At 42.0% G+C, this 26,511-nt stretch overlaps 1 long non-coding RNA gene across 1 annotated transcript in view; it reads left to right on the top strand.

Moving 5' to 3' along the window:
- LOC135973187 (uncharacterized) overlaps positions 1-26,511 on the top strand; it is a 417,975-nt gene that overhangs the window by 268,782 nt on the left and 122,682 nt on the right. The window contains exon 4 of the long non-coding RNA XR_010589890.1: positions 23,965-24,004. This is a non-coding gene — a long non-coding RNA (uncharacterized LOC135973187). The remainder of the gene's footprint in view (positions 1-23,964; positions 24,005-26,511) is intronic.

Genomic DNA, 26,511 nt, shown 5'->3' with positions numbered 1-26,511 from the left:
GGCAGCCCTTCCCCGAAACCTTCTGCAAAGAATTGCAGAGTACTCCATGAAAGCTTCCTAGAGATCTCAAAGGAGGATTCCTAGGCCATCCCTGGGCACATAAACAAACTTTTTTGGCGATCACACTCTGCATAGCTGGAGTGGCCGCCAATAATTTCTACCCCAATTTTTAAATTCAGATTCAACATTAAAAATAATAGCATGTAACCCCTAGAGTTTCATTGGAAATGTGTACTCACCAGAGGTATCTTCCCTGGCATCATGTTCTGCTGACAATTGGTCCTGTGAGGGGATGGGCTCCAGAGTTAAAAAAAGTTCTTGGCTGTCAGGGAGAATGGATCCTCCAGTTGCCTGCTGCGCATTCTCCTCCTTGTCAACAGTGTTCTCCTCCTTGTTGCCCAAGGTCACCTGGGGCTCCTGGGAGGTATCCATGGAGCATTTTGGGGTAGTGGTGGGGTCGCTGCCTAGAATCGCATGCAGCTCCACATAGAAGCAGCATGTCTGTGTCTCAGAACCAGAGCGACTGTTCACCTCCCTTGTCTTCTGGTTCGCCTGCTGAAGCTCCTTTATTTTCATGTGGTACTGCTGTGTGTCCCTAGTGTAGTCCTTCTCCCCCAGGCCCTGCATGATTTTGGCATAGATGTTAGCATTTCTCCTGCTTGTTTGGAGCTCTGCCTGTACAGACTCTTCTCCCCACACAGCAATAAGATCCACTACCTCCTGTGTGCTCCATGCTTGAGCATCCATTGTCCGCTGTGCTGACTAGCTCTCCATGCCAATCAAACAGGAAATGAAAATTCAAAAGTTCCCGGGGCTTTAACATGGGGGTGGCTGTTTCCCGTGTAGTGGAGTTGAAAGTGCTTTCCAGAGCAGTCACAGCGGAGCACTGGGGGACACTTCCTGGAGGCTAATTCATTCAAATTATACAGCACAGTGTCTACACTATCCCCATGTCAATGCGTGGATGTCAACTCAAGCGCTACGCCTCTCACGGAGGTGGAGTACAGAAGTTGACTTTGCAAGCCCTTCAGGTCGGCGGAAGGAACTCAGTAGTTTAGACACATACATTATTAACTTGACCTAATGTAGCAAATGTCGACCTAACTTTGTAGTGTAGACCAGGCCCTAGATACCATACTTTTACCCTCAAAAAGGAATATATACAACAGAGGGGGGGGGAGGGGGAAACCTCTGTGGAACTTACAAAGCTATGTGCTGAATTTCATAGCTTATTCATTTGGTCCTTGTTTCATCCCATCCACCATCCTCTGTATTAGCTACTTAGATTGGGAGCTTTTTAGAGTAGGGACCTTGTTCTGTTATCTGTCTGTTTACAGAAAATGCCCATTTGCATTCATAAACCCAATTGCAGGGAAGTAGGGGGAAGTGGAATTAACAAGGTGTGTGCCTGCTATTACTCTGATCATTTGCTTGTATGTTGCATTCCTTTTCCCCACCCCTTCATCTGTTTTGTATGTTTTTAGTTTATCAGACCTCTGGGGCTGGGAACATGCCATAAACAGTGTTTGGCAAATGCCTAGAAAAGTCTAAGCAAACCACAATACAAATAATAATTAACAAAGCCTCTGCATACTTTGGAAGTATGTAAATAATATAAGATTTAGGCGGGAACTGGAATGAGTTTGACACTCCTGCTCTATAAACTCTGACATGGAGTAGATACCTGCTGCATTTCAGTGCCACAGTTTTGATACAACAAGATGAAAACTTACTGAAAGAAATGGTTATTAAATTTCCCTTCATATCCTTGATAGGAACATTCATATCCACAATATCACTGTAATTCTTATATTTCAGCTAAAAATTATATCCTGGGTTATGTACCTACTACGTTGGGTTTAATTCCACCACAAAGATTTGGGTTCTTCAGAGCTGCAATGATTATTAAGCACATGATTTTACAAAGTAGAAAGACTATACCCAGAATAGAGGAATAGAACAGCGGTATTCAGACCTGACTGAGTTAGCAGCAAAAGGAAGAATAGCTTATCAATGTAGAGAGCAATTATATGAACTCAAAGATATCTGGACTTCATTTCTTGATACATTTGGATAAATTCTGAGACAGCCTCATAATGCCAGTCTTCCATTCCACCTGACAGGCCACCCTGTCCTCTGGTCCTATCTTCCCCTTTTTACCTATTTGCATGTATATTTTTTTAATTCTTTCCCCCACCCTAACATGTTATGTCTGTGTGATATTGTTTGATTTTGTATTGTCTGCTTTTGCAGCTTTGACAAGTTGTAAACTTGCATAACTGCATAACTTTATTGTATATCCCATGAAAGGTGAGGTATTTGGTGACAAGTACAAGCTGTAAGTCATTTACCTTTTGTAATTTTATTGTTTCTTTTCTTGAAAATTAATAAAATATTAATCACCTAGAAAGTATCTTGTTGCTTTTTGTAGCTGACCCATTAAAACAATTTATATTGTGATGATGAGCAATGTTAGTACTGGGGGGCTGAACAAATTGGTACTGCGCAATGCTTTGAAATAGATTATCCCAACCATAAAAAAAAATCTATAATGTCATCAGCCATCTGTATTGATACTGCATATGACCCTGTCACTGATTGATTAGTTCTATTTACAGAATATTGATATCCATGCTTTTAAGATGATCTAATCTAATTCTTACATAATATGAAGTAACTAATAGTCCATTCCCCTAGATACCATCTAATTGTTTCCTGAATGACACCAGCACACTTGCCTCAATAACTTTGCTTAGTGGCTCATTAATTTATGATTTTTTGTATATAAAAGTATTCCTGGAGATGTCCTCTAGCTTCTTTTGTTACGTCTATTCATGGCTGCATCTTCTGCATATGGCTCTAACTCTATTGGTTAATTTTCTTGGGCATTATGGAATGGGTGTACAAGGAATAATTAATCACAGAACTCCCACAAGTACCTTCAAAGTGAGTTCACAAATAATTTCCCCATGGACCATGTTGAAAGTGTACCTCTTATTTATCTAGGAAAAAGTCTGCAGGACATTCCACAAAAGAAATACAGTGGATGTACACAGTCATGTTTTACTCCTCAAACTGTTTACAAGGTGCATTTTCATCTGGCACAGAAATGGCATGCAAATTATTTACAGGGGACTCATTAATATTCAAGGCCCTACTCCTGCAGCTTCTTCTGCATGGGTGAACCTTTCAGCCTGTGTAGAATCCCATTGAAATCAATGACACTCCATAGAGTTGTAGAGGTCTACCCTTGTGGAACAAGCTGTGTGATCAGGACCTAACTCTGTCATAACACTGTGATATATGAAGTATCCAGTGCCTGACTCTCTTGATTTATAAATCTTCAGAAATTTTACCTTTGACTAACACAGATCACATGCCAGGACTGGGGATTTCTTACATAAATAATTAAAAAACAGAGAGAAATGGGGTTTAGAGCTTTTTGAATAAAAGGACATGGAAGCAATGATAGGTCTTCCCCACTGTAATAGGATGACCTGCTCCCTTTAGGACCAGGAGGCCTGGGGCTGGCTAACCCTGTTTAATTAGCCTAGCCCTGCCCTGCCATACCTGTGCTGGGTGTAGGACTTTAGAACGCAGGAAGCCCAGTAGTCCAGCAGTTGTGGAGGAGGGCAGTTGAGCTGGTTATGGCTAGAGAGCTGAGCTACAGGAGTGGCGCTAGCGTCTGTGGTGGGCCCCTGGAATAAGGGGTTAGTCTCCGCTGAGGCAGTGCCGGGGTTGCTGTTCTGCAAGAGGAACAGGGAACTGACCAGAAGCCCAGGAGGGATGAAAGGCTATTCGGTTTGTTGTACTTGGACTTCCCCTGGGGGAAAAGCCTGGGGAGTCAGTGCTCTGATGAGACTGAGAAAAACTGTGAGTTGAGTCCAGACGGGGTTAAAGACCTTTTATTTATATTAACTTGCGACTATTGTTGAAGGTGGTGTTTACTTTGGGTCTTTGAGTACCCCAGAAAGAGACTGAACGTGGTGACCAACAGGAGCAGGCAACTAAGGGAAAGGCCCAGCAACCTCACATCCAGTCAGAAGGGCACACTGGCCAGTGAGTTGCTTCTGTGCTTGTGGTGCTCGCTCTGGGGCAGTACACTATCACAGCCACAGTCCTGCCAATAACACTGAGTGCATGATGGTCTGAGAACTTTTTAGCTTTATGTAAAAAAAAAAAAAAAACACTTTCCATTAGTGAACACTAGAACCCTTGTAATAAACATTTAGTAAAAGCCACAAGGATGGTTCGTTCTTTTCCATGCGACATTCCCAGCATATCCATGAATATATTTCATTTAAACCCTCAAATGATAGAGGACCTCAGACAGCATTTTCTGCCCTTATAAGTATTTTTCATTTTGATACATGAGAGGGGAGAAACATATTAACATTTTTCCTTCTCCAAAAACCTTTGCTGCTCCCTTACTTCCTCTAATTGGAATCCAATTTCTCATCCTCACCTTCAAGGTTAAATCCTGCTCTGCCACTGTGTACATCTCTGTTCTCAGCTTCATACTCCCTTGTTCTCTTTCTTCAGCTCATGTCTCCCAACTAAATGCTTCGTTCTTCCATACTTGTCTTGTGCCTTTTTCCATGCTTCTCCCTTTTCATGGAAGTGTCTCCTATTCCTGTTTTAACCAGTAGTGATGTAAATTTAGATATGGTGCACCTGTGATTACCTGCTCATTTCAAATGCCTCAGACGCACATACTATGTATTGTAGCATATCTTGTAAAAGCAGCTATTGAACACTCTGACAAACATCAGAGCATCACAGAGAAGAATCAGACCCCAGGAATCTTCATGCCATAAAGATATTTTTACCAAACTGCTAACCAGGACATCTGTGAGAAATATTCAAAATAAAATGAAAAGAAATGGAAACTGTAGGTTTTCTCATTTTGTTTTGTGAAAATGGGTCTATTTGTGAAAAACATGCAAATGTGGTAGGTTTTAGCTGGACCATTTTTAGTGAAATTTCATTTACATTATAGCTTGGTCTAACATAAATTTTCTCAGAGAAACTTGCCAACATTTAAATTTTCACGTTTCATGCAAAACTAGCTATGTCAATAAAAACCTCAAGAAAAGCAAACATTCAGGGTTACAAAATAGCCCAAAACAAGCTGTGAACCAAACAATAATGATGGCACAAATATATTGCCAAGCTAAAATAGATACAAGATTTTCGTTTGCTTAAACCAAATCACATGTAACACTGAACATTATTTTCAGTAATGTTGTAAAAAGTCCAGGTGTGACGGGTTACCCTCTACCACCACCGCTCTGGGGTACCACCTGATGTCCTGGGGTCCCACTGAGCCCACCCATTCAACCAACCTGGGCTCCCTCTCCCTGACCTGCTGTGCCAGGCCCTCTAACCTCCTCCAGCACACACACAGGTAGGGCTACACCCACCTGCAAAAGGACACAGACACTGATATCAGCTCTGAGGGGGAAGACTCATCTTGGGAATTGCCTGGCACTCAAGTGCACACCCCCTCTGGAGTGTAAACCCCAAATTGTATTGTTTTGCGCTGCACAGAAATCAAGACAGCATAAGCTCATGAAATCTGCCCCCTCCCTCAATGTGGAAGAAGATATGTACAGCTTTTTGCACCCTCTGCCCCCCATTATGAATTACACTAACTGGTTTTAGAATAAACAAAAACCAAGTTTATTAACTACAATTTTAATGATTGCAAGGGATAGCAAGCAGATTAAAACAGATTACTTGAGCAAATAAAACAAACACGCAAACTGGGTTTAATACACTAAAGACATTGGCTACAAATAGTAATTTGTCACCCTAAATGTTTTTTTAGGCAGATTGCAGAATTTCTTGAGGACAAACTGCTCTTGCTTGCAGTTTAAAATTCCAGGTATATTCTTCATGAGCCAGACACCATTCCTAGCCCTGGTTCAGTACTCCCCCTCCCCCCCCCCCTTCCACTTTGTCTTTGTTTCTTAGATATTTCCAGCAGTCATCCTGTGCAGGAATTCAGTGAAGAATGAACCAAGCTTAACTCACTCCCCAGCCTTAAATAGGATTTGCATATGGTGGGAATCCTTTGTTTCCCAGTTTGACCCGCACCTCCTCTTAATGGAAAAACACTAGAAGTCCAAGATGGTATCCAGTACCAGTGACATGATCACCTGACCCTGTAGGGTCAAAGCAGCATCCCAGGAAACTTCTCAGGAAGGAGGCAGATTAGCATCTTCAAAGACCTACTGTCCTTCCTAATGGCCCATCCAGGCTGATAGACTGCTGTCTGGTGGGCGTTCCTCAGGTGCAAACACTTCAGCAATTGATACATAATCTATATTCCTAACTTCAGATACAGAAATGATACAAGCATACAAATAGGGTAATCATATTCAGTAAATCATAACCTTTCCAATGATATCTCACATGACCCAGTCTCCCTTTTGCAGGCTCTATTAACAGCCTCAGAACTTGCCCCTGTGTTTTTATGTGTGCAGCTGAATTACAGGTGATTAGAGATACAAGTACCCAGACTTGCATCTACCATTCATTTTGTGGCAATCAAAATTTGAATGCAAAATGGAGGCCGGACCTCAAGCTTTCTGAAAATTTACCCCCAAAATATTATTTTTGTGAAGTACGACTGAAATAACAGAGGCTTTGAGTCAAATACACTCTGTTGTTATACAGCTCCATATAAGTTGCCTGTCTTTTTTTCCCCTCCCTTTATTCTTTTAACTCACTGCAATATGATTGCTTATGTAGACGTAATGGCAAAGACATACTGTGTCACTGGGGCAGGAAATCCAAAGAGCTCAAAAGATACCATATACTACCTTGTCTGAAAGTACATCCAACTGCAGTAATAGATTCACTGATCTAACAACTTGTCTCCTGGGCTCTTGCAAAGCTACCTTTGCTCTAAATGCACACAGAAAAATGTTTTGTGCTTTCACTTTAACCAAAGTCCTCCAGAGAATTTCTGTAGGATTTTATTAAACATGCAAAAAAACAAACAGACAAAAAATATTACTGCAGAACTATGTGAGCTATGCATTCTACGTAGGGTGATTATATTTCCTTTGCTGCTTGTGTTGTGTGTATTTTGCAACAAAGAAAAAAATCCCAGAGAAATAAAGCCCTACAGAGTCACTCAGGGGTAATGTGGTTAAAGTAATAGAAGTCACTAGGGACCAAACTCTGATTTTATACTTCCAAAGATAAAAAATGTCAAGCTTGAATGCCTAACATTAGGCACTTAAATAATAGTCCTCACCTCTGAAAATGAGATGTGGTCACAGCAGACACCCATGCACTGAATAAGCAAATACATTCTTCATTCATTACAGTTTTTTTCTCTTTCTTGTAGATTTTGGAACAACACTTCAGAAAAATCTTATTTTAAAAAGTGAACTATAATTTGCTTACAAGCAGGAATAGGGAATGATTGTGCTGCACCTGAAACATTGTAATAGACTCTGTTTAACATTCTTTCACATCTGCTGGGTTTTACTGACAGACATTTTGGCTTCCTTATTCCAATAGCTTTAGGCACTGAAGTCTGAAAATTCTGGCCTCAGCAAATTATTCCATATTTTTTGTGGGATATTCAAAAGATGTTGTCTAGGCCTCTTGCTTTTGGCCATCTGGCCCAGCAGGGAATTAGAGGACATGCAGAATGGCATGAGATAAAAACTGCAGGTTGCCATCAGTTTGTAACAGAAACATACATTCTTCACATTGGAGTGTTTCAGCAGTGAAGTGAGGAAGGTGTTGCCTGGGAAAGTTTCATAGGCTGTTTAAATGCAAGATGCTTTTAATGGTTTCTTGCTAGACAGGTGCGAAAGTTAAAGATATGCATTTCCCAGAGTCACACAAATGATATTATAAGCATATTTAGATGGACGGTCCATAAATAAACAAACAAAATAATAAATTTATCCAGCCTCAGACAAGAGCAAATTCTGGGCTAGTTCCTTAGGTAAGGATCTGTCTCTGTGCATAAACTGAGAATGATTGAGCTTTTTAATAATAGCACTTCCATGGCAACTCCATCTTCTCTTCACCTCACCGTTATCATCATGAATTCTGGGCTTTGTGTAGGTGCATGCCATATAAGAGGAGAGAACCCAGCTTTCCTGCTCTTCTGGAAACAGCCCCAGTTGTGTAAGGACAGAGCTGTCCTTCAGAGCTGGGGTTCTCAAGCTTTTACTTTCTGAACCTCCCCCCCCCCCCAAAAAAAACAAAACAAAAACAAAAAAACAGAAACAAACATGCTACAAAAACTCCACAGCTACCTGTGTCAAAATAACTGGTTTGCTGAATATAAAAGCCAGGGCTGATGTTAGGGAGTAGCAAGCAGGGAAATTGCCTGGGCCCTGATGCCACAGGGCCCCCCACAAAGCTACATTGCTCAGGCATTGGCTTCAGCCTTAGGTGGCGGAACTCAGGGCCTGGGCTTTAGCCCCATGTAGCAGGGCTTCAGCTTTCTGGCCTGGGACCCAGCAAGTCTAATGCTGGCCCTGCTTGGTGGCCCCCTGAAACCTGCTCGTTGCTCCCCCAGGGGGCCTCAGACCCCTGGTTGAGAATCACTGCTTCAGGGGATGCTCGGATAAAACTCAATCTAGGGAAACTTAAACCAGTCATATACTGATGGACCAATGTTATCCTAAGAAAGGGTGCATGTTTGGTTGCTTTTTGTAAACTTTGTCAGCCCCAGTGCTGCACTCCCATCGGCAGAGTCCATTGCAGTATTTGGATCACAGTAGTTAATAAGCATTTTATGGTACCTGAATCTTCTCCCTTCTCCTTACACACAAAAAGCAAGTATGAAGCACCTGAAGTATCTCAGAGACTTCTTTTAGAACTATTAGAGTTAATGTAGTAATTATATAATGTGTATGTGTGTGTGCATGTTTAAACACCTTATTATGAGCCTTAATGGCTCTTCTGAGCAGTTCTGGTCTTTCGTGTAGCTATATAATTAAGATGTTCTCTATACATAGGAAAAATATTTACAAAATTTCTAGAAACTAAACCATTCTACTTATGTTTAGAGCAGTTCCAAGAATTGCTTGTCTGTGGTTTCAATATCAGTCAAACTGCTCATGAGAGAACTTTATAATTCAAGAAAGAGACAGGCAGAGGAGTCATTATAATTACAGAAGGCACCAAGTAGCACTCAGTGAGACTCTCAATAGCCCCTTTTTTTGTTGCTCATAACCTCTTGGAATTTCACTGCTTGGGCTGAAAATGTTCATGTTTAGTTTCAGCCCAAAGGCCTCTTTTTGAAAGTCTGAAGAGAATCCCTTATGCTATTTCTGAGTTCTGTTGGGGAAAATAGTATATAAATACTGTCCCCGATTTAAGGCCACTCTCCTGCAAACACTTAGACATGCCTTTATATTTATGCACATGAGTTGTTGCTTTGAACTCACTGGGATTATTCACATCTGCAAAGTTAAGCGTATGCAAAAGTATTTTCAGGATGAGGATCTAAGTAAATATTTTAAGGTGCTTTTTTAGGTCATAAGTAGGGCCCTACCAAATGCACAGCCATGAAAATCACATCATGGACTGTGAAATCTGGTCTCCTCCCATGAAATCTGGTCTTTTGTGTGCTTTTACCCTATACTATACAGATTTCATGGGGGAGAACAGTGTTTCTCAAATTGGGGGTCCTGACCCAAAAGGGAACTGCAAGGGGGTTGCGGTATTGTCACCCTTACTTCTGCACTGCCTTCAGAGTTGGGCGGCCGGAGAGTGGCAGCTGCTGACTGAGGGCCCAGCTCTGCAGGCAGCAGCACAGAAGCAAGAGTTTCAATTCCATACCATGCCATTTTTCCTTCTGCAATGCTGCTGGCAGTGGCTCTGCCTTCAGAGCTGGGCTCCCAGCCAGCAGCTACCACTCTCCAGCTGCCCAGTTCTGAAGGCAGCACAACTGCCAGCAGCAGTGCAGAAGTAAGGGTAGCAGTACCACAACCTCCCCCCCAACTCCTTTTTGGGTCAGGACCCCTACAATTACAACACCAAGAAATTTCAGATTTAAATAGCTGATATCATGAAATTTACAATTTTTAAAATCCTATGATCATGAAATTGACCAAAATGGACAGTGAATTTGGTAGGGCCCTAGTCATAAAATAACTCAGCAATAGCCAGGGGGTGCTGGAACAGTTTGTACAGTGGGGGTGCTGAGAGCCATTGAACCAAACTGTAAACCCTGTGTATAATGGAAACCACTTCAAACCAGGGGGTGCGGCAGCATCGCTAGTTCCAGCACCTAAGGCAAGAGCTAACCTTAGCCATTTGATATGCTCATCCTCTGTACAGGTGCTAGTCAACTATACTACTAGATCCTCCTGCAGGACTGAGGCTATTCGGGAATTATGACAGGACAATCCATGTGAGTAAGCTGAGTAGAATTTGGCCCTACTGTTGCTTCTAGTGAACATCATAGTTGCAGTCTATATGTAGCATTTTTAGTGTAGAAAATGTCTATGTAGACATACTTCAGTGCCATATGGATTCTGCAATGAAATCTTTAGCTCTTGCAGCATTTAGGAGCCATGTAGGATGGAGACCCATTCCTTCTGCAGCACTGCAGCCCCTGATCCTTCAATGAGCCCTACATGCACAGATCCATGCGTCAACATGAAGCCCTATTGAAGTTAGTGGGACTCTTTCTGCATCAGCACTGTGGATCAGCATCTTAAGAGCCAGCAGGAGGAGAGAGTTTTACTCTTCTGCAGGGCTCTAACCTCCACAGTTTGAAGAATCCCATGTAAACAAATTGTGCCAGCAATAATGTGGGTTTTAATATGACCAAATGTAAAGTTATGCATCTAGGAATAAAGAATATAGGCCATACGTACAAGTTGGGGGACCAGTCATTGAAGCAGTGACTCTGAAAAAGACTTGGGGCTCATGGTGGATAAGCTGATGAAAATGAGCTCCTAGTGCAACATTGTATCCAAAAGGGCTAATGCAATTCTTGGATGTATTAATGAGAATATCAATAGGGGTAGAGAGATGTGACTTTTGTGTTTGGCACTGGTGTGACTGCTACTGAAATATTGTGTCCAAGTACTACCAACCCCAAAGGTTCAAAAATCATGAGTCAGACCCCCTAAAAAGATTATGTTGTGTTTCTTTGGTCTGTCTTTTGATTTTTGAACTCCCCTTCCAATTCCTAGTGTGTCTGACAATTAGTATAGACAATTTATTGGGTAAGATGATTTTGGCCCCCACAGCTGGAGCTCTAACCCCCACATCTGCCTGTCCTTTGCCTAGTAATTAATTCTGCCACCTACCCCACTCTCCATATCAGTTCTGCCCCCAAATCCTTGCATCAGTTCTACTCCCACATCAGTTCTGCCTGTCCCTCATATCCCCACTTCTGTCCAATCTCTACCCAGCTTCCCATCAGTTCAACCCCCTTGTTCCCACCCAGCCCCAGATCAGTTCTACCCCCACATCAGTTCTACACCCTCCCCCCCCCCACACACACACACCTCACCTCTGCTCCTCCTGGGTTTCTTCATCCCCTCTTCCAGGCCTAGGGAGGCAGTTGCACTGGGGTCCCCCTTTTCCCCTTTCAGGCTGGGGGCTTAGCACCAGGGCTCTTCATCCCCTTCCCAGGGATGGCAAGAAGTGGGGAGGAGCCCCCTTGTTACTCACAAGAGAGGAGTGGGAAGCATGCTTTGAGCTCTAGGCTCTTTCTTCTCCCTCCTCCCCTCTCCTTTCCTGTGAGATTGATGTCTGTTCCTGGGAGAAGGGGGGCAGAGCTTTGCCTGCTTCCTGCAACGGCTCTGATTGCCTGCTCTATCTCAGGAGCTGGGCAAGTGGGAGAGGCAGCCAGTCAGTTGATGGGTTTTTCCCAGACAGATCTGAAATTTGCTAGAGGGCTGGAGATTCTCATACCTTTGTGAGACTGGCTCCAGCACCAACCTAAATCCTATTACGGAAAAAAAAAATCATTAGAGTTAGCAACCCACCAGTTCTGATGTTCAGACTTCAAGAAGGATGTTGGTAAATTGGAGAGGGTTCAGAGAAGAGCCACAAGAATGTTTAAAGAATTGGAAAACATGCCTTATAGTGATAGACTTAAGGAACTCAATCTATTTAGTTTTAACAAAGAAATGATTAAGAAGGGACTTGATCACAGTTTATAAATTCTTACATTGAGAACAAAAATTTGATAATGGGCTTTTCAGTCTAGCAAAGAAAGGTATAACATGATCCAATGACTGGAAGCTGAAGCTAAACAAATTCAGACTGGAAATAAAGTATATATTTGTGAAAGTGAGGATTATCAACCTGGGGACAATTTACCAAGGGATGTGGTGGATTCTCCATCATTGGCAATTTTTAAATAAAGACATGATGTTTTTCTAAAAAAAAATATGCTCTTGTTCAAACAAATTAATTCAGGGACGTTTTATGGCCTGTGTTACAAAGGAGGTCAGACTGGATGATCACAGAGGTCCCTTCTGGATTTATAATCTATGAATTCCTCAGCAATAATTGCTTTTGACTTCCTTGGGGTTTGTTTAGTTTTTTCTTGTTTTCTTGAGGAAGGAAAATCACCACCATGCCAATTAAAATACAAAAACTTATTTTATTATTGAGGCTTCATATTTTAAATGCTCAACAGCCAGGAATTTGAAAAGCTAATGTTGAAAGTGCAACCTTTTCTGTGGCCTTGGATGTATCATACATTGGATGAACTCCTGAAACCTATGAAGTCAATGAGAGTTTTGCCATCGATTTCAGCGCGGGCAGGATTTCACTTACAGTTTTTAATGACATTCACAAACTATTTGTCTAGTATACTGTCATACAATTTTCTTTTGTACCCTTGTGGTCCAATCCACCCATTGTGCGATGCCCACCACTCTCAGCTCCCTCTGAAGGCAAATTTGGTACCTCTGACTTGTAGAATTAAGCCCATCAATCTCCATTACTAAGAACATAAACATGGCTATACAGCGTCAGACCAATGTTCCATCTAGCCCAGTATCCTGTCTTCAGAGGGTGGCCAGTGCCAGATGCTTCAGAGGGAACAAACACAATAGGACAGTTTTGAATGATCCATCCCCCCTCTTGCCAGTTCCAGCTTCCAAAAGCATGAGGTTGCATCCCTGACCATCTTGGCTAATACCCATTGATGGACCTATTCTCCATGAACTTATCTAATTCTTTTTTGAACCCAGTTATACTTTTGGCCTTCACAACATCCCATGGGCAGTGAGTTCCACAGGCTGACTGTGCATTATGTGAAGAAGTACTTCCTTATGTTTGTTTTAAACCTGCTGCCTATTAATTTCATTGGGTAACTCTTAGTACTTGTGTTATGTCAGGGGTCTCAAACACGCGGCCCGCGGGGTGATTTTCTGCAGCCCGCGAGCCCCTCTCAGCCCCCCTGCCGTCCCCCAGTGTTTACCAGAGCGGCTCTGGCCGGACGTACACCAGGAGCAGGGCATGCTCCCTGCCTGCCTGCCCTGCCCTGCGCAGCTCCGGGAAGAGGCTGGAACATGGGGAAGGGGGGGCAGAGGGGCTGTGTGTGGCTGTTGCTTCAGGCAGCGCCCCCAGCAGCTACAATTGGCCGGGAATGGGGATCCACGGCCAATGGGAGCTGCTGGTGGCGGTGCCTCAAGCAACAGAAACACACAGCCCCTCCGCCTCCCCTTCCCCACGTTCCAGCCTCTTGCGGGGGCAGGGCAGACAGGCAGGCAGGCAGGGAGCCTGCCCTGCCCCCAGTACGCACCGGGCGAGATCCTGCCCCCCGAACCTCTCCTGCAGCCGAACCCCCTGCCCTGAGCCCCCTGCCACACCCCGCACTCCTCTTGCACCCCAACCCACTGCCCTGATCCCCCTGCTGCACCCTACACCCCTCTTGCAGCCCAACCCCCTGCCCTGAGCCCCCTGCCACACCCTGCACCCTGATCCCTTGCTGTACCCCTCACCCCTCCTGCATCCCACACCCCTCCTGCACTCCTTGGGGGCAGGGAGGGGGCAGAGTTGGGGTGGGGATTTCGGGGAAGGGGTTGGAATGGGGGCAGGGAAGGGGTGGGAAGAGGCGGGACAGGGGCAGGGCCTCATGGAAGGGATGGAGTGGGGGTGGGGCTGAGGGCAGCAGTGGTGGGAGGTGTCAGTAATGCGGCCCTTGGGCCAATGTACTAGTCCTCATGTGGCCCTCATGGTCATTTGAGTTTGAGACCCCTGTGTTATGTGAAGGGGTAAATAACACTTCCATATTCACTTTCTCAATATCATTCATAATTGTATAGACCTCTCTCATATCCCTCCTTAGTCATCTCTTTTCTAAGATGAACAGTCCCAGTCTTTTTAATCTCTCTTTGTATGGGAGTTCCATACCTCTAATAATTTTTGTTGCCCTTTTCCAATTCTAATATACCTTTTCTGAGATGGGGCAACCAGGACTGCATTCAGTATTCAAGGAATAGGCATACCATGGATTCATATAGTGGCATTATGAAACTTTCTGTTTTATTATCTATCCCTTTCCTAATGATTCTTAATGTTCTGTTACCTTTTTTGACTGCTGCTGCAAACTGAGTGGATGTTTTCAGAGAACTATCCACAATGACTCCAAGATCTTTCTCAAGTGGTAATAGCCAGAGATGACTCATGCTTGTTGATACTGGGGGAGGGGGACAAAATGTAAAGGGGGGGGCAGGTGACCACCCCACACGTCACCTCTGGGAGGAACCTGCCAATTCTACCTCCCTGAACCAGGGCAAACAATCCTGTCGGTTCCTGGGGGTTTGGGGCCAAAGGATGGGGACCATGTGCCTGTGGGCCAGGGAGACTCACAGTACCAGTGTCTCCCCGGAGCTCCCATGCCCTCGCAGACACCTCAGCAGGAGGCGGGTCACAGGCAATGCCCCTACCTCTGGCTGAGCAGAGGGAAACTGCTCTCGATGCCTTACCCTGCCCCCTGCACCTGGCCACGTTTACACACAGAGTTAGCTGGGGGGGGGGGACTCTGTCCTTCTCCTGCTGCACTTCAACCCCCCCCCCCCCCCCCCCCCCGCACATTTCCGGAGTGCTCGGCTGCTGTCCCTGGCAGCTGGACCTGGGTGGTGAACGGAGGGTGCGGGACGGAGCTGCTTCTCATGCGTGAGGGTGGCTGTTCCTCTGTGCCGCACGGCGGCTTCCTGAGAAAAAGCCTGGCTGGGGAGGTGGCAGCAGCCCACCCCCTCTGCTCCCCACTTGGGCCTGATGGCTGGGGACAGCGGCTGAGCGAGCGAGAGACTCCTGATCCTCAGCACATTTTTGGTTGTCTCAGCCCCTGTCCCTGGCAGCCGGGCCCGGATGTCTCAGCCCCTGTCCCCAGCCGGGCTGTCTCTCAGGCAGTTGCCGCACTGCACAGAGGAGTGTCCACCCTCTGAGAAGCTTCTCCATCCCACCCCCTCAGCTCCCTGCCCAGGCCCGGCTGCTAGGGGGAGGGGCCGAGCCAGCTGGAAATGCTGGGAGGAGGCACTCAAGAGAAGGACAGAGCGTTTCTCCTCTGCTGGCAGGCCGAGCAGAGCAAGCCCTGTAAGGGCAGCTCGGCACTTGCTGCAATCTGTGGGGGCGGGGCACTGGACCCCACATACCTTCCCTACGCATCACCTCTGGTAACAGCTAACTTAGATACCGTCATTTTGTATGTATTGTTGGGATCATGTTGTCCATCATGCATTACTTTGCACTTAGCAACATTGAATTTCATTAGCCTTTTTGTTGCCTAGTCACCCAGTTTAGTGAGTTCTCTTTGTTACTCTTCACAGTCTGCTTTGGATTTAACTATTTTGAGTAATTTTGTATTGTCTGCAAATTTTGCCATCTCACTGTTCACTCCCCTTTCCAATCATACTATGATTATTTATGTTAGTTATTTTATTACTTATCTTAGTTCTCTTCCGTGCCTCACAGCAGAGGGGAGCTTAGAGCCTCCTGTTTTTTCTCTATATAATTCTTTTATAAATTCTCAAATGAAATTTTACAGAATAAAATTAGTGATAACATGGTCTGAGACTTTTTTTGTTTCATCAAAGTTTAGTGGCTGAGTGACAATTAACCCCATCATAATGTCAATGCAATCTTTAAAAAGTGCTATCAAATATCGTCATTTAGGACTTATTTTGAGAAGCCTTAAAGTTACTATTATTTGTTGGAAAAGGTCTTCCAGATTCTAGTTACCTCTTTTTTTTTTTGAAGTAAAAACAAGAAATGAACTTTTTTTTTTCAATCACAAGTTAGTAAAAATGAGCTTGCTCTGAGGAATGTCCTTTCAACATTACAATGTAATTGTATTCCAGTAGTGTCTAGAAGTGTTGGCCAAGATTTAAGACACTGAATAGACACAAGGTATGTCTACACAGCAACTAGACACCTGTGGCTGCCCAAGCCCCATGAACCTGAGTCAGCCGGTAGGGGCCAGCCACGTTTTTTTCTTTGCTGTGTAGATATATCCATAGAAAGAAGTCTCTGCCCTGAGGAATATACAATATAAATAGACAAGACATGACATATAACTAGACAATAGTTGGTGTTGGTCCTGCTTTGAGCAGGGGATTGGACTAGATGACCTCCTGAGGTCTCTTCCAACCCTAATATTCTATGATTCTATGACAAAGGAAGTATTATGCCCATTTTACAGATGGGGAAGTGAGACACAAAGATTAAGCCTCTACGCCTGCAAATGCTATGTGCATGTAAATCCCTTCATCCACAGACTTCAAGGGTCTGTCCCTCAGAGCAATTTGAGGGCCTAAGTAACTTATAGGAAATCTGTGTCAGAGCAGGAATTGGACCGAAAGCTTCCAAGTCCCAGTCTAGTGCCAACCCCAGATCATCCTTCCTCTCAGTTTCCCATTTTCCCTGCCAAAAAATCCCAAACCCTATAAACTGAATCTGCTGATTCAGATTTTGCCTAGACTGATATCAAAAAGATCTAGTGTTTGTTCCAATTAACTCAGCTGCTTTTCTTTCCCCTTCTTACAATTACATTCTGCATTCATTTTAATGAAATCTGTTTGGGCTTGAAAAACTTGTCTGCCATACAAGAGGTAGGGGTGAGTTTGCTTGCCAGGCAAATTTTCTCAAGCTCTTACTGCTCTAATTATTTCTCAGAAATGTTTACCAAGGGAAAAAATTAAAAATCATCACAGATGGCAAATTAGTGGAAGAATGTTTCTAAAAATAGTGTGTGAAAATGGTTACAAAATTGTCTCTTGTTAATCAGCGCACAGACAAGTGGCTAAATATGTACATTGGCATTTTCCCCGGTTAATTCAGTAGTTTTCTGTTAAGCAGATAATCTGGAATCCATATGCAAATTCCAGATCTGAATGACTGCATCCCCCTTCTATAGTAGCAAATAATAAATGGATGTGGTTCTATCTTTGTTTTATTTGCTGAAGGTGCAAGTGAGCTGAGCTGCTATATAATGTGGAACTAAATTTAAAACTATTTCTTGTGTATCTCACCATTATCTCCATAAAAGTCTTGTTTTCAGGTGATTTTCACATCATCCCTTTTCTCTAAAAATCCTTCCCCTCTCCTTTCCCTCGCTCATTTACTATGCTGCTGCCTATAATATACATACACTATATAGGCAAACCTAACCTCATCATAAATGGATGCAATTCAAGTGACTTCAATGGAGTCGTGCCCATTAACACTAATAGGGAATCCAGACATTTATGTATCAGTATTATGACTGGCTGTAAAGGTCACCATATATACCTTGTCCAGGAGGAGCAAATAGGCACCATGGACCAAATCCTCTGCTGGTGTAAATCAGCGTAGCCTTATTGCATATAGACAGTGGTCTTATTTCTGGTAAATTAGTGAATGTTAGAGTAGTTTGAGGTGAACAAATGTTGCATACTTCAGCTATTATCAGTGTTTGGATGTCCACAGGTAATTTGTACCCCTACTGGATTTCTATAGAAAAATACCTTGAAAACAAGCCAAGGAATAAATGTGTAGTATTAGGAATGCTGTTTATCTGATAATCCAAAGGTGTTGCATCTTAAAATGGCAGCTGCTAAATTGTTACATGTATGCATCACTGGTACTTACCACTGCTCAAGGCAGAGCTGTTACTTTGGAGGTATTTTACTGACACACCTCAAGTAATACTACACACATAGCATCATTTAACCATGTTTATTAATACACTGACATACTTATACTATACATCTTCCAGTAAATGCTGATGTGGCCACCATTATTGTAATGTTTGAGGGCCTCACAATCTTTAATCCTCACAATAGGTAAGGAGGTCAAAGTAATATTATTCTTATTTATAGATGGGGAACTGAGGCACTATCCCCCTTCTGTAAAATGGGGATAATAGCTACAGATAGACTAAATGACTGGAAGTCTGTAGTGGAACAGGAATTGAACTCAGGTCTCCTGAGACCTAGTGCACTATCCTGCAGTCCTGACATAAGACAAAATCACTGAAATGAATGGCAGATATACTTGAATAAGAGCATCAGGATTGCTTCCTATTGTGGGGAAAAGAATAGCTTTAAAAAAGCAATTTACTATTATTATCCTACTAAGATTATAAATAAAGACATTGGCTAGCAATGCCTCTTGCTGCTGCTGCTGCCTCTCATGCATAAGGCATCCCCCAGTGTCCGCCAATTATTTTCACCTTGTGCTTGTCTGTCATGTTGATAGATTTGGCTTTTTTCTCTGTTGTTCTGCACAATGTTTCTTTAGGTCACCCTTTTTTTCTCTTACTAGGTGGAGTCCATATTATCACTTGATGTAGAAGTCATCCTTAAAATGTGTGGTAAATGTGTCCATTGTTGTTGTCTTACCATGTTTGATGCTTTGGGTTGATTTGCTCTACTTAGAATTTCTGATATTGCAAGAAACTGCAGATATTTCTTTGGAATGAAGTTATCTTCTTATGAATTTCTGTTGTAGATTTCCTTGTCTCTACTCCACAAAGGAGGATAGACAGGATGCTGGTGTTAAAAAGTTGTACTTTTATATCAGTGTCAATTATTCTACTTTTCTCAAATCTTTTCAAGGTTATGAAAATGTTTGCTGCCTTTGAAATTTGTTGTTTGATATGCACCATGGTGTCACCATCATTGCATATGTGTAAAATGACTTACAGTACTTCTTCTAGTGTTTCTCCATCTACCATGAAAGTACCTTTAGGGACATTGCTTGCCAGATATTTTGTCTTCCCCTTGTTGATAAATAAACAAATTTGTTTTGCTGTGTCTGCCAAATCTGGGTCTTTCCTTCCATTAAGTGTTGTTTTGAAATAAGCAGGACTAGGTCATTAGGAAAAACAAAGACATCCAATTGTGCTTTATCCTTTGGTCCATAACATTCCTTGGCTGCCTTCTGTGCTTATTTTTCTCATGGTCAGTGCAAACAATAGTGGGGGATATAATACACACCTACCTTACTCCATTTGTCCTTGCAAACCATTGGCCACTGTTGTCACTGTGAGATACCCAGGGTATAATCCAGACTGAATAGTTGTGTCCCCCTCCCCTCTAACTTGGGATGCCTTTTCATTGCTTCGCTGCTGTAGCCACCATTTCTGGTCTGCTCACACACAGTCTCCAGCAAGTAATCGATCCCGGCTATATTGCCTGAGAACTGCAGTCAGCCACTCTTGAATTACACTGCAGGGTGAGCCCAACATTCTCCCAGTCCCAGATTCCCTCCCCCCCACCCCCCAAATGTACATCTTGTACTGCCCAGCCCTTACCGGGAATATACAGGCTTATCTAAAGTACATAATTTAATTAATAAAAAATGATATACACACTCTTGTTCTCCCAAATGGAGTTTCCCAAACACTTCAATTCAAACACCCTGGATTAGATAAAACAATAAAATATGCTTATTAACTACAAAGAGAGAGATTTTAAGTGAAGACCAGTAATGAGACAAAAGTCAAAATTGGTTACAAGAAAAAGAAAAGTAAAACACAATTCATGCCTAACTTAAACAAGTAGGGTACATTCAAAGCAATCCCCACCCCACCCCACCCCACTCCTCAGTTCAACACTGCTTCTTTTGTTCTTCGGGTGTCTTGAATGCTGTGGTCAGAGAGAAAGGGAGGGATACTTTGGGGTGGCTCCCCTTTCTTTTTATAGTCCTCTCCCTCCTTTGAAAAGCTTCTCCAGCTGGGAGCAGGGTGACAGGCAGTCTGCATGGAAAGAAATTCTATGCTGCTTCTTTGCTAAAATGTAGATTTTTCACCCATGTCCCTTTTCCTGCCAGTGAGTAGCCACTTAGCAGGTGATGGCCCATTTGACCTTGTTTACACTTGGCTGAGGCATCAGCTTGCTCTTTGTCTCCAAGGAACTGGTTTGGTCACTCTCTAGACTTGTAACATGTTCTAGTAACACTGTATAGTGGTGGAATCTTATGACTTTATACACAATGTTGCCACACATATTTTACCAGGACAATAACGATCAGCAATTTATGAGTTTTCAAATGATACCCCCACAAGGCATACTTTGGCCAAAGACTACTACAATAGGGTGCAAGGATTGAATACAGGAGTACAATTGGTCACAGTTACCATCCCTGGTGCATATTCAGCATTATCATATAGATCCCTGATTATTTTAATTATTTTTGCTGATATTCCATAATATGGCATAATTTTCCAATGCTTCTTATGTATAGTATCCTAAAATACAACATGATCAACATAAATTGATGGGCTATATTACATACAACACATCAACAGAAAAAAATAATAAAGGTGGTTTACATCTAGTTGCTTTTGTTTTTTCAATGTGTGGTTTTCAATAAGTTTATTTTTTAAAATCTTGCTACCCACAAATGTTTTAGACCATAACTGGAACCTTTTGGGGGGTAATTATTGGGTCATATTACAGCTATGAAATGGGTATTTCTGCTAACGAAAGGCAGAAGCAGAAAATGGTTATTTTATCACTATACATCTGCTGCATGTTTCCATATATAAGAGATTATCACCATTAAAGGAAAGGTTGGTGTTTTTGTTTTGTTTGTCTCCACTGATCTGGATCATCTCTTCAAAAACAATGATCATAGTGGGAAATTTCTATACATGGATGTAGCTATGTATTGTGGGTTTTCCTTTGATAGGATCACATTATCAGAGAACAGAAAAAAATAGTCTGTCTCCTTTAAGAACAAACAGACAACCAACAGATGGCAGGGCAGTAATGGGCATCATTATTAATGCTGAGCAACTGTCTTTTATAAAGGCTGAAATTGGACTGAAACCAGATGTTTCTTTCAAACAATTTTAACACTGTGCTCAGTTCTTTTCTTAACACAGTGTGTATAATCTTTAAGAACATAGAAAATATCTATTGTGTTGTTTTGATGTTGAACCGAAGAAATGGATGGTAAAAACTCTACTTTTCTATTCATGTTCTCAGGTTTCCCTCCTGAAGGCAACCTTGCTTACCAATAATTTATATTCCATTCACAAATCAAAGTTAAGAGCATTAAGACCAACATAAAGCAAAGGGAATGCCAAAGTTAAATTTCTCAAACACCCTTAACTCTATCCTTTTCTGTATCTGCATTACAATACAGTCTTTAACTACATGATTACATACTGTTTTCCTCACAAGACCACAGCTTCCTTTTGTAAGTTGGACACTCTTCCTGCATTCTCCATCCATTGTGTACACCGAATGAGACTGAAGTCCTCTGGAAAAATAGTATGTTATGTTATAACTAAATATTGGGTCAGAATTAAGGTTGCATGGTCAACTTTAACAGGTGTTTCCTGTCTTCATGTTGCAATCTTAACATTCTTATATAATATTTTTTCAATGGAATTTCCTAGGGGCATTTTTTTAAAGAAAAATAATAAAACAAATTCTGTTATGTGGAGCTATTATTAGACAACGGTAGAATAATCAAGAAAAGTGTGGCATCTTCAGCATTCACAGCTAGCTTTGTTACATGTGTTTGCTACATCAGATAACTAATAAAATGTGCCTGCAGATGCATGAATTAAGGGTAATTAAGGGTCTGTTCAATTTTCAGTTTTAAACTGCTTTTTTTAGGTATTAAATAATTTTGTCATAAAACTGTGTTTTGGGCAATAACTTAATATATTAGATTCTATCCCAGGATATTTTTTTCAATCCACACCCCATACAAAAATACAAACTGTTTCTATTCTATTCAGGGTTCTTATACCACCCGCATCAACACAGACTCTGAGCACCATCTGCGTGTGTATCAAGTGATATCATAGAATCATAGAACTGGAAGGGACCTCGAGAGGTCATCTAGTCCAGTCCCCTGCACTCAAAGCAGGACTAAGTATTATCTAAACCATTCCTGACAGGTGTTTGTCCAACCTGCACTTAAAAATCCCCAATGATGGGGATTCCACAACCTCCCTAGGCAATTTATTCCAGATGAACAGCACTTGCTACGTGTGACCCTTATATAGTTGTATGATGTATAAGTAAAAATAATCAAACAAAAAGGGACTCAGGAACTGAGTTAAATACTGGATTTAATTTTATAAATATAATTTTCAAAAGTAAGTTTCCAGGTATTATGAAAATAGAATGTGTGTTCTATTAAAACAAGGAACTTACCAATATCAATTAGCTCTCACTTTTGGGTCTGTAAAGAAAAAGTTGATGTTTAAATAGTAATTTAAATACATTTTAAAGGCACATAAATAGTAAAATTAGCCATAAAATGGAAATAAAAACTGTTAATAGAAATTCTGTATGGATTAATGGGTAAATTGTCATCTTCTGGTGAAACTTCCAATAAATAGGCTCTGTGATAGTGACATACCCTGGGGGGAATAGATCCTTCTGCAGTCTGTAGAACACCCATGCACTCTTCTCAGTACCACTACTTCAGCATCTGGGGTGCAGCTACGGTGGCCTACTTCACTCTTCCTCTTCACCCAAAGCTCCTAGAGACCCACCTTTGTGCTGCTGCCACCAACTTTATATTTACGATGCTTTCGTCCTCATGCTACTGTATCTGAGCATATTACAAGGCAAAACAGAACAGGTGGTTCATTGCTGTGAGCTTCTTATTGAGGCTTAGTCTATGCTACTATGGTTTGTTGGCATAGCTATGCTGGCTAGGAGTGTGAAAAATGACACTCCCGACTGACATAGCTTTGTTGGCAAAAGCCCTAGTGTAGATGCAGTTATACCGGCAAAACAGTCCTTTTGTTGGCATAGCTTAGGTTGTTCGGGGAGGTGGTGCTAGTAAAATATATCCTTCTGTTGGTATAATCTGTGTCTCCACCAAGGGACTTTGCCAGCATGGGTGTACTGCTGTCGTTATGCCAGCAAACCATGTGCAATGTAGACAAGCCCTGAGATAGATGCTAAGGAGAACAGCAAGCAGAGGGCATGGAGTCTCACTTAATATATATCCATGACTGCTTCTCCCCTGCTCAGTGAAATGAGAGAGCAGATGAAGTTCCACTGCCTTTTTTAGGTCATATGTGGTCTTACAAGGGAGAGAGAGAGGGATTCCCTCTGCACCCATAGCATACATTCTTTTTTTCTTATGGGCAAGACCATTTAAATAGCCTTTTAGTAAACTAATGAGTCTTTAGAAAAGGGTTTTCATAAAATAGCCCAAGGTCTTATGTTTTGTGTCTCTGCCTGTTAGTGTTAATATCTACTAAAAGTTGGGGGGTTATTACATTCATTTTTTAAAAAACAACTCTGAATCAAATTCCTTTGAAAATGTTTAGTATGCTGTTTTGAAAAGGTCCTCTTCCAGATAGAGTATCAGTCAATGCATATTTAATAGCTCTTCACATCTTTTACTTAGTACTACAAGTCTGGTTTTGTGTGTGACCCTCTGTCAAATTGAATTGATCCTGAATTAATAAGTAGAGGAATTAAGCTACTGAACAACAAATACAAAGTAAATCTGCTTTTTTCTCTCTTTTTTTTCCCCTTCAAGACTATATAGCTGAAAGAAAAGGCAGAACCATCAAAGAAAGGTAATTATTCTAACAATAACATGCCCTGATTAAATTCTAGTCAAATACACTAATAAAATCATTATGTTCAATTAGCAACTGTCAAACAGCATTGGTTTTGGTGGAAAACTGATAATTTATTCCTTCATTCAATTGTTCATTAAAAAAATCATGGAGATAAGAAATATTGCACATAGAAACAGCAGCAGTAACAGATGATTTACAATACGGCAAATTCCTTTGTGCAAGAAAAGACAGACAAAGGTGTGAGTACAAAATATCAAGTTGAAAACATTAATTTGAAAATAGATTAAAAATATAATATTTTCATGATTTTTTCTTCTATGCTTTTTCTGTTGTGGCCAGATGTCGTCATACTGCAGATACTCTAGTTTTTGAATACTTCTCCTTACTGAAATTTATACTGAAAATATATATTGTAAGTACTTCTATGGAAATGATAACTCTTAAAAAAAATTTAACACAAAAAAGGCGTCATTACATGCTTGAATGGGACCTGGGCACTTCTGAAAATTTCACCAGCTGCCTATCTGCCCTTTATGTGCCTAAATACTTTTAAAATCTCAGTCTCACTCTTGGGGACTAATCCAGCACCACTAAAGTCAATGGGAGTCTTTTCATTGACTTCAATTGGTGTTGGATTGGGCTATTAGTCAACCCAAAGTACATGGCATTGCTTAAGTCATATGGATACTTCTGCATGTATTTAACTTGAAGTAGTTCACTTAATTACACAGGACTAATCATGTATGGAATGTTAAGCATGTGTGTACAGATGCACGTTTTCTGGATCAGAACCTGTGACCGTTCCCTTTCTCAAAGGGATACTTCCTCCTTGCAGCAGCCAATCTGCATGACTGCATAAGAGAGCCTTCTTCTACTGACACCTGTTCAACCCTATTGCCCTGCATGGTAATCAAGCTCAAGAAAATCATGTCAGGGGATGCAGAGAGAGTGCATCCATTGAAGATTTATCTTGGAAGTGTCTATGTCCTTTTTGTCTATTAGGGAATACTTTCAAAGGTACTGTCCACCTCAAAGACATTAGCCTGTGTGACAAATGTCAGTCAGATTATAAAAAAAACAAAATACCCCTTCTCCCCCCAAATACACAGATTTACCAATTTCAGGTGAGGATGGTAGGTTCATTTCTCCGAAGGAAGTATAATAATCATTTGCATTGGGCATAGTTATTCCTTAGATGGTGGCTTGAACTGTTTCTCAAGGCTTCATGAGCTTCAGCTTATCCATCCATTCATGTTCCCATTACGCCTCTGACGTTTTGGGCAGCGATGAAGCTCCTCCACTCCTGTCTGTTTCTGGCAAGTCTTTCTGAAGGCCATCACACACAGTAGTGGTCAATTTCTCTGCCACTGCCAACATATACAAGAGTCAAATTCTGTCATGATTGATAGGGTCGTTACTAAATGCCATCTGGTCTGGGTTAGAGATTCTGCCTTTTGCCACTTAATCTTTTGTGTGATATCTGTGAATCAGAAGGCGGGTTCTTAGCTGTGGTTGATCCTTAGGCTCCATGTTTGGCCAAAGCATCCTGAGTTCCCTATTCAGAATAGCTTTGTTAGCTGCGAATCTGCAGCTGTGATGAAGGAAGAGAAGGATCTCTTTGCTTCCTTAATTCTGGTGACATAGTCCTGTAGACAGTCTTTGATTCAATTGTGCTTGTCCTGTGTTGTTATTTTATGTACATTTTCTATTTTTTGTAAAACGTTAGAAGAACTCTAAGGCAATAGTCCTTAGGAAAATGTATAAGTGCTGGCTAAAAGCATAGTAAAGGCTCTAGGGTCAGGGCTGGCCCTATTTGGTTTTGCCACCCAAGGGAGAAAAAAAATAGTCGAAGACCAGCTGAGCAATGTGGCACCTCCAGATGTTGATTTGGTACCCCTGGAAGTTGGTGCCCAAGGAAACTGCCCTGATTGCCCCCCCCCACTTAAAACCGTCCCTGTCTGTGGTACTATTGCACTCTTTAAAAAATCCTACCCACTTAAAATTTACAGAATTCAATTGTAATTTTTTTCTTCAGATAATGCATACTTGAAAGCTTGGATGAAATTTGGATAGCTGTAAGGGAGGCTGTCTAGCTTCTAGGATGGCCAGTGCTGAATGAATCTAGAAAATCTTTATAAAATAAGTAGGCTGAATCATTTTAGAAAACATTCTATAAAACACATGTGTGTGCACAGGCATTTTCGATACAGTAGAACCTCAAAGATCCGAACACCAGAATTACGGACTTGCCGGTCAACCAGACACCCTGTGGAGCCAGAAGTCCTTAATCAGGCAGCAGTGCAGACAAAAAAATATAAAAGCAAATACTGTACTGCCTTTAGCCATGAGGCTCAGGGCTTCAGGGAGGTTGGGGCTGCAGCTGCGGGGGGGAGGAGGAGTCAGGGCTTCAGGCATGGGAGGGGTGGTCATGGTTTCTGACTCTGAGGAGCACCGGACTCAGAGATTTAACTCCCAGGGTCAGCCTCGCAGGGGGCACTGGG

The sequence above is a fragment of the Chrysemys picta genome, chromosome 1, assembly GCF_011386835.1.
Source record: "Chrysemys picta bellii isolate R12L10 chromosome 1, ASM1138683v2, whole genome shotgun sequence".
NCBI lineage: Eukaryota > Metazoa > Chordata > Testudines > Emydidae > Chrysemys > Chrysemys picta.
Note: the sequence above shows the minus strand (reverse complement) of the source record. Positions and strands in the feature narration are given on the sequence as shown.